Source organism: Callorhinchus milii, unplaced genomic scaffold (assembly GCF_018977255.1).
Source record: "Callorhinchus milii isolate IMCB2004 unplaced genomic scaffold, IMCB_Cmil_1.0 Scaffold22, whole genome shotgun sequence".
Lineage (NCBI taxonomy): Eukaryota > Metazoa > Chordata > Chondrichthyes > Chimaeriformes > Callorhinchidae > Callorhinchus > Callorhinchus milii.
This window is the reverse complement of record NW_024704763.1, coordinates 8,406,207-8,414,940: the sequence shown is the minus strand read 5'-3', so window position 1 is coordinate 8,414,940 and position 8,734 is coordinate 8,406,207.

Below are 8,734 nucleotides of genomic sequence, written 5' to 3'. Positions count from 1 at the left end.
AAAAGGTGGAGCTTGCGCAGGCGAGTATTACTTTGCAAGTTTACAACTGCTTGTCCAGTTAGGACTACTGTAACCTTCCCACAATATGGCACCCGTCACTTACAATAGTCCACACCATAGACCTTCACGTAACAACTTGCATTTATAGAGTGCCTTTTACGTAGAATGGTGACGCAGAGTCACTAACAGTGGCAGAGCATGAAGGCAAGCCAGGTGAAGGCGGAAGATGACCGTAAGCGCAGTCCAAGAGGAAGGTCTTCAGGGATGGTCTGTAAAGGGGGGGGGGAAGGAGGGGGCGAGACGGAGGGATTGAGGGAAAGTGTTCCAAAGCTTCAGGACGTTGTGGCCACTCTGATGTATCGTATCCCTCCAACAAAGATAGCTTTCCGCACTAAGTAGGGGTCAGATGCTGAGCAAGCGAGAAGATGGAGCTTACCATAGAAATGATGAATGAGGTAGATCTTAAGGTGAGATTTAAAGTTAAGAGGAAAAGAAGCGGAGAGATTGAGACAGAGTTTGAGTGCAGTGACTGAAGGCCCAGCCACCGTTCATGGGTACGGAGGAGGTGGGGGCTGTGCAGCAAGCCTGAGCATGTGAAGGTGACAGGTAGTGGTGTGGAGCACAGGCAGATCAGAGAGGTTGGGAGGTGTTTTTTTTCCTCAAAGATCCTCACCCTCTCAGAGATTTGCCTGAGAGGGTGAGGATCTTTGAGGAAAAAAAATCAATCCTTTCAGAGCCAGGAGAGGACTGGGGTGATGGAGTCCAGTAGCTTAATGGTTAGAGCAGTTGCCTCGCAAACGAGAAGACCTGGGCTTGATTCCCAGGCCGGCAAAATGTTGGGCAAGCTTCCTTACTCCACACCTCCTGTTTACCTGGCAGTAAGTAAGCACATAGTTTTCAGGTGATTGGCAGATCACTTTTCTGGGGGGTAATAATCGCTTCAAAAAAAATAATGATAATTTGGTCACTCAATCCATCTGTTTGTGCGCAATTGGCTGCCTTGTTTCACCCACAATATACAGTCACTGCATTTTACAGTATAGCAATTATTATTATGGGCGTGGAAAACCTTTTGAATCTAACCCAATTACCGAGAAACCAATTGTGAAGTGGAGGAATTGTATATTTTCATTTCTACTTCCTGTTCTAAACCAGGTACCTTAAAAATATTCAATAAACAAAACCTAGATTATCAATATGCCATTTGAATGAACTGTTTGTGTAAGTATTAGTAAGCTTTAAATAAGTCAGTCCTGCTCATCTGGTACCTGCTCCCCGCCCAGTAATGGCTCAAACCTGTGATTAACTGATGAGGAAGTATTTTCGGGAAGGGGGTAGAGAAAGATGAAAAGTTTCACTCAGGCCAAACTAATTCCAAGGTGAGGTGCTCAGCAGTGAAATATTGGAATTCAGCAAACATTCTGTGGTAACCTCAGGAGATCATCTCAAAGCATTCAACACAGCTGACTGACTGCCAGAGCCAAGGGCTGGAGAGGAAACAAAGGAGAAAAATACAACTGAAAGTACAATTAAAGAAGGAAGTCCTTCCTGAGGTAGGTTTTGAAAGTGGGGAGGGAAAGGGTGCCAATCAGCGGGGATGGATTTCTAAGAGAGCAAGGATAAAATGACTGAACGTTTGCCCGCTGAGAGTGGGGCAAATAAATGCAGGTGCTGGAGACCAGTTCCTAAGCCAGGTGGGTGCGCAGTAAAGTACTCCGAGGCACCACTGATGAAAGTTTGGCCACTTATGATCGGGCAGAGAGAGCATTGGCCATGCAGTACGCTCCCAGTTGGAGGTGAATGGACTGAAGAGACAGCAGAGGGAGGGTAAGAAAAGAGCATGAACAATAGGATAGTTGGCACCAAGCGATAGTGGAACCTAGTGATTGGGTGGAGAGTGAGAATTATCCTGTGGCACATTGCTTCATGCACTTGCCTCATAAGTGAGAGGACCCAGGTTCAATTCCTGTGCGGGGGAAACCATAGGCAAGTTTCCTTACTGCACACGCCTCTGTTTACCCGGCAGTAGATTGGAACCCGGTCGATTGGCAGATTGCTTTCCTGGGGTAATAATCCCTCCCGGCTCCCCCCAAAAAAAATTGTGGTCAATCCATGACAGTTCGTGGGACAATGCCATGCGCAATTGGCTGTCGAGTTTCTCCCACAAAATAGTCACTTCACAGTATATTTTGTCAACAAAATATAGCCACTACACTGCGCAATATATTCTGTGAAGCGCTTTGAGATGTCTCACTGACGTAAGGTGCTATGCAATAATTATTTATTTTATATGAAGCACTTTGAAACTTCAATGTGATATGGTGCTTCATCAAATGCAGGTATTATTAATTATTATTATGGGTGCTGAGGTCTGAATGAGTCAGAAGTTAAAGAGGATAAAGCTGGGGAGATCAATAGCTTTGATTTCAGGCGGGTGGTTGTGGTGGGGTGAGAGAGGAGATACCATTTTATAAGCTAACACATAAATAGGGGTGTGGACATCAAGTGCTTCATTTAGAGTTGTTTCTTTAATTGGCATCTGTATAAAGAGATTTATAAAGCCACAGATGACATTTATTCACATCAACGAGATGCCTGCAAGCGATTCACAGAATTTACTGTGAAGTGGAATGACTTTGTGCGTGAAATACTTGCAACATAGCAGCCACACCTACCTTGCAATTAGACCAGCGATAGATGTAGAAAGGTCAATCATTATGGTGCACAGTAATAAGTTACGGTAAGTGACATGGGGGTGGGGGAAATCAAAACAATTCACACGATCGAAGGGACAAACCAGTAAAGTAAGGCAACTGATGTTGTAAGTGCTTTTGGCAATGTGATCAACCAATCCTCTAACAATTGGGTTCCTACTTATGGTTAGGGGAACAGGGGCCTGTACAGTAAGGAAATTTGCCTATTTTCACTTTATGGTATATTCTGTGAAGTGATTTGAGAATCCCAACATTGCAGGCAAACGTTATATTGCCTAAGGTTTCACCTCGTCTGGGAATCAAACCCAGGTTCTCTCGCTTGCCAGGCATGCGCGCCACACCCTATGCTATGAGACTTCTTTTACCCTTTGGAAATTTGTCCTGATAATCACTCTGAGTAATTCTAAACCAGTTATCCTGTCCAGATGTAGCTGATACTGTTCTGGGTTTACCTTTTCAATCCCAGTTATCGTCTGAAGCTATCTCAGTATTTGGAACGCCCTCTAGAGAGACTCCAATGTGACAGGAGGACAGTAAATAATAGTAATCCCGGCATTTCATACAGCACCTCATCACGTCTTCGAGACGTCTCAAAGCGCTTTACAGAATATACTGTAAAGTGAATTGATTGTTTATTTTGTAGGCAAAATGCGGCAGCCAATTGCGCACAGCAGCGTCCCACAAACAGCCGTGGATTGAGTTATTTTTTTTGAAGGAATTATTATCCCCAGAAAAACGATCCGCCAATCAACTAACAACTGGGTTCCTACTTACTGCTAGGTAAACAGAGGATTATGGAATAAGGAAACTTGCCCAATGTTTCGCTCTGTCAGGAATCAAACCCAGTTCTCTCGCTTAAACTCCACATAAACTGAGTGTTCAGAGATCAAATGGTCCAAAGGTTTTTTTTCATCCCAGCTGATCTTGTACCCTGCACAGTGAAAGATACCCAACTCAGAGATCAAAGGTGACATTTTAATAAAAATCTTTACAAATAATTTAATGTACGAGTGAATCCAACCTCACCATAGCTTCATTCACATCCATGGGGTCATTTCTGGGCAATTCTTGTGCTGAGGTTTTCCAAAAGTGATAACTTTTGTGAATTGCCTGTTGCACATCACTGCAATACTGTACACATGAAGTTATATTAAAACAAACTGAGCAATAATGCCCACATTATCAGGGAACGATTCCCAATATTGACTCAACTCAACCTGAAGTATCAGCTGGTGACAATTAGATCATGGAGAGTTCATTGTGTGTGGAATGGGAGGGGGCAGGGAGGGTGATGTTTCAGAAAGCGCTGTATAAAGTGTAGGAGTGGAAAAAGTTGGTCGACAGGTCAACAAATGCTTCAAAATGCTTAGTTTGCACATTGCCGATTGCACAAGCAGAAAACATCCCCTTTTGAGAACCCCATTAGCTAGAATGCCAGCAGACATTCACGTTCTGAAGGCAAGAATCAACACCCTGCACAATTTACACCTGGCCTTCTTGAAGCAAGTTTAGAGTAACCAAGTGAATGATCATTGTCCATATTCAGAGAAATGAGACCAGTGTCAGAACTATGGGCTGGAGCAGTGAAAGTAATTTGCAATGGCTTCTGAAGGTTGGAACTAAATGGCCTTATCAGTGCCGGTTTAGTCACAGACTCGCTCAGTGGCTTAGACTCACCAGTCAATGTGAAATGGTTTCATCAGAGGGATTGACAATTTGAAGACCTCAGTGTGAGATTTCAGTCGTCAGGGACTGAATGGGAACACAGATACATATGCAGGTATGTACTCAGAACCAACCAGGTTCAGGTTGCTTCAGCCGAGCCACAAGGTCCACTATATACATCACCCCTCATTCTCCCCCCCCACCCCCTCCCCCCAGAACCATTTGTTCCATATATAAAAAACTAAAACAATTTTAAAAGTGAAATAGTTTGAGTTCAGGTGAGGAGGTCAGAACTGTAAATATGAACACTATGTGGCATCACTCAGCAGCCCATGATTTGATTGAATCAATTGTCTCCCATTCTGTCCAAGAATTCCCAAAGCCTCAGATTCCATTGTGAAACCTTGCTCCCTCCAGCCCAGTGCTATATTATGCAGTTCCATTACCAATCTAGCACCACATTGCAGCCAGTCGTGTTGTAGGCCTGTGATCTAGTGAGAACTGAGATGGGTCACTATTCCCCTCAATATCTCAGCTGAATTTTAAAAAGACCATATCCTAACCAAAAAAACAGAGGTCGAAATCAGAACACAAGGCCCTCGGTCCACTCTCTTCTCTCACCCCACCCACTAAAAAAAAGCTCAGTATCCCATCCAGTGCAGTGCACAATTAACTATTTCCACAGTGTAGGAAAGTGTGTCGGGAACCATTAAACAGCATTCTGAAGGATGAATACAAGACAAACTAGTCAATGATTTGTTTCTGGGAACAATCAAACCCAATGTCACGGACATGCTTGTGGAACCAAATCTGTATAATGGACTTCACCCAATATATTCTAATCAAGACATACACCTAGATTAGAATGAGATGTAACCAGATTTACACCTCAGTGTATTCAGGGATGACAAGACAAATAGAAGCCATAAGGGATATTGCAACACTTGATTTCACTTCTCTTCCAATAATAATTATGTGGTGCTTTGTTTGAGCATTCCACCCAACAAAGTCAAAGAATACCTCCCACTCTGTAGTAATCAGCTGAGTTGAGTGACTGGCATTATTTTGCCCAGCCTAGTTATCCACCTAGACAGTTCACAAGTCATGCTAACCAGCCAAAAGTAAAGTAATCATGGTATGGGTCTCCAGTTACACACAAACCCCTCTCCACCCCAAAAAAAANTCTACTGCCGCAGCTTAAATGAGACACTTTTGCCAATTTGTCAGGTTTGTAAGGAGGTTTCATTGAATGCTCCATCCTGGAAGCCCTCTCTGAAAAGATCATCAGGTTAGTGAGAGGGTAACTTTTTGTTCAAACTTGAAACTTGGTTTTATTGTACTGACAAACCTTATGCCAATTCCTGTTGGCCCATTTTAGTTTTCCCACAATTAACTTTAGTGTAACAAATTGAATCCCTTTTTATTTTAAAAAAACTATCCTGAAAGATGTGCACAGTGAATCTGCCCCACATCACAAAGCTCAGAACTAGAGTCCCTGAGAAGAATGGTTCCAAAAGTGGCACAAATGGTAGACAAAGTTTGGAAAGAATGGTTAACCTTCCTGCTCAGAATGTAGATGCTTGTCTTCCAATGTTGAGCCAATCTCTCACCCATCTTGTCAAGACCCCAGTCCTTTTTGGTGGTGGGTGAAATCTTAGGGCTCGGATGAATCCTCGTCTACAGAACGACGCCTGTAAATTTGTGGCCCAACCTGTTCGCAAAAGAAAAACGAAACTCCAGTTACCGAGTTATGGTTTGGCTTCATATGTTGTGGGTTGAAGTCGGGGCTTTGAAGTCAATGTAGGCTGATGCTCCAGTGTAGTGTGCTGGGCACTAGATTGTTAGAGGTGCTGTTTTTCAGATGAGACATTAAACTGAGGTCCCATCTACCCGTTGATGAACTGCATTTGATACACCACCTTTTCAACATTGTTGATGTCTCGAAACACTTCACAAGATTTCATCATAAAGTGTAGTGACATTAAAGATCCCATGGCACTATTAAACAAGTTTGTCCTCGCCAACAATCCCCCAGATAAAATTGATCATTAGATTCACAGCTGTTTGTGAGACATTGCTGTGCGCAAATTGGTTGCCAAATTTGCCCACAAAACAGTCACTAAACTTTACAATGAAATGTAGTGAAGTGGAACAAAACAACAATGTGATAAGGTGCTGTCTCAAATGCAGAATGTTATCACCACTGAATATACTAGATAAAGGCAAGTCAGGATACACAGGGCCTCAGAGAGATTGGATTTGAAAGGCACGGGGATCCAGTGTGAAGTATACAAACAACGTCAAGGAAATCCAGGGCAATGTAGGTGGCAAATTAAACTATCTTGCTACTTAATAGGGAGGTCCTGAGATTCCTCAAGTCTTCAGACAGAGTGGCATTCCTAGCGATGTAACGATCATGGTCTATTATTAAAATTGTGCGCAGCCACCTGGGGCTAAGAGAGAGGGAATTGGAGAGCAAGAGGAATTCAAAGACTGGCATTTGTAGAGTCAAGAACAAAGTCACAGAAAATGTATTTTTGGTACAAGATCAAGAGCAAATGTTCAGAGAAGGCGCAACGCCCAAATCGAAATAATAAAAATCAGAGGACAATACAAAAAGATGAACATTAATGCAACAAAATCTAAAAAAAATCAGCCCTTTCCAAGGTGCACCAACAAGGTGCAAATCTCAACATTTTTGGAAGATTGCATAATAATAGTTACTGGCTGCATTTGATATAGCACCTTATCACATCACTGAGACGTCTCAAAGAGCTTCACAGAATATACTGTAAAGTGAATTGATTGCATATTTTGTGGGCGAAATGCAGTAGCCAATCGGGCACAACAACAACAAGATTCCATTTATAAAGCGCCTTTCACGTCAGGAGGACGTCCCAAGGCGCTGTACAGTTGGGTCAGGACCCGAGCAGGGGGAAATGGTCAGGGTGAGGGAAGGGAGGGAGCGAGGAGGGGGTAAAATGGTCAGGGTGAGGGGAGGGAAGGGAGGGAGCGAGGAGAGGGAAGAGTGTCGAGAGGGGAGCTGAAGGCTCGGTCAAAGTGAAAGGTTTTGAGACCGGCCTTGGAGGAGAGGGAGGAAGCGGCGAAGGCACTGGGGGATGGAGTTCCAGAGCCTCGGGGCTGAGAGGCTGAAGGCCCGACCACCGATGGTAGGGCATTTGGGGCGGGGGACGTGGAGCAGACCAGAGCCAGAGGAACGGAGGGTACGGGCAGGTAGGTAGGGGGATAGTAGGTCAGAGAGGTAGGAGGGAGCGAGGCCGTGGATGGCCTTATAGGTGAGGATGAGGATCTTGAAATCAATCCTCTGGGGGATGGGGAGCCAGTGGAGGCGAGCGAGGGTGGGAGTGATGTGGTCGCGGTGTCTGGTGCGGGACAGTACACGAGCTGCAGAGTTCTGAATGACCTGCAGTGTGGAGGGAGGTGGCGGGAAGGCCGGCGAGGAGAGAGTTCCCATAGTCCAGCCTTGAGGTGATGAAGGCGTGGACCAGTGTTTCAGCCGCGTGAGGGGTGAGGTAATGCCGTAGTCTGGCGATGTTCCGGAGGTGATGGAAGGCGGTGCCAGTTGTGGTGCGGATGTGAGGGAGAAAGGACAGCTCAGGGTCGAACAAAACGCCGAGGTTCCTGACTGGCTTTGAGAGGTGGAGAGTGCAGCCTTGGATGCTGATGCTGTCAGCGCCTGACCCACAGCAGTGACCCACGAACAGTTGTGGATTGAGCGACCAAATTATTATGTTTATTCTTATTTATTTATGAAGGGATTGTTACCCACAGAAAATAATGGCTAAGCGACAAGCAACCAGATTCCTACTTACTGCTGGGTAAACAGAGGCATGTGAGGCATTAGGCATTAGGTTACACACCTAATAATAATCCCTCCAAAAAACAATAAAAAAAATTGGTCATTTTCAATCCACGGCTATTTGTGTGACACTGCTGTGCACAATTGGCTGCTGCGTTTCGCCCACAAATATACAGTCAATTCACTTTACAGTCTATTCTGTGAAGCGCTTTGAGATGTCGAGAAGACGTGAAAAGCGCTATATCAAATGCAAGGATTATTATTATTACTATGCTACAGGACTCCACAGTTGGCCCATCCAGTACATGGGCCTTTGCTTAGCACAGTTATTACACCTTTTTGGTGTAGAACACTAGAATGTTTAAACATACAAGTTATTTTAAAATCTGCGGTACTAATCCACAAAGCTCAGGTCAGATGTTCAGTGTCTCCCTGGGCTAAACTAGGGCTCACACAACCTGCTTTAGTGCCAACTATGTCCTTGGATGAGCAGAGAAGAACTGTGAAGGCTCTGTTGCTGATTGCCATCGAGAGA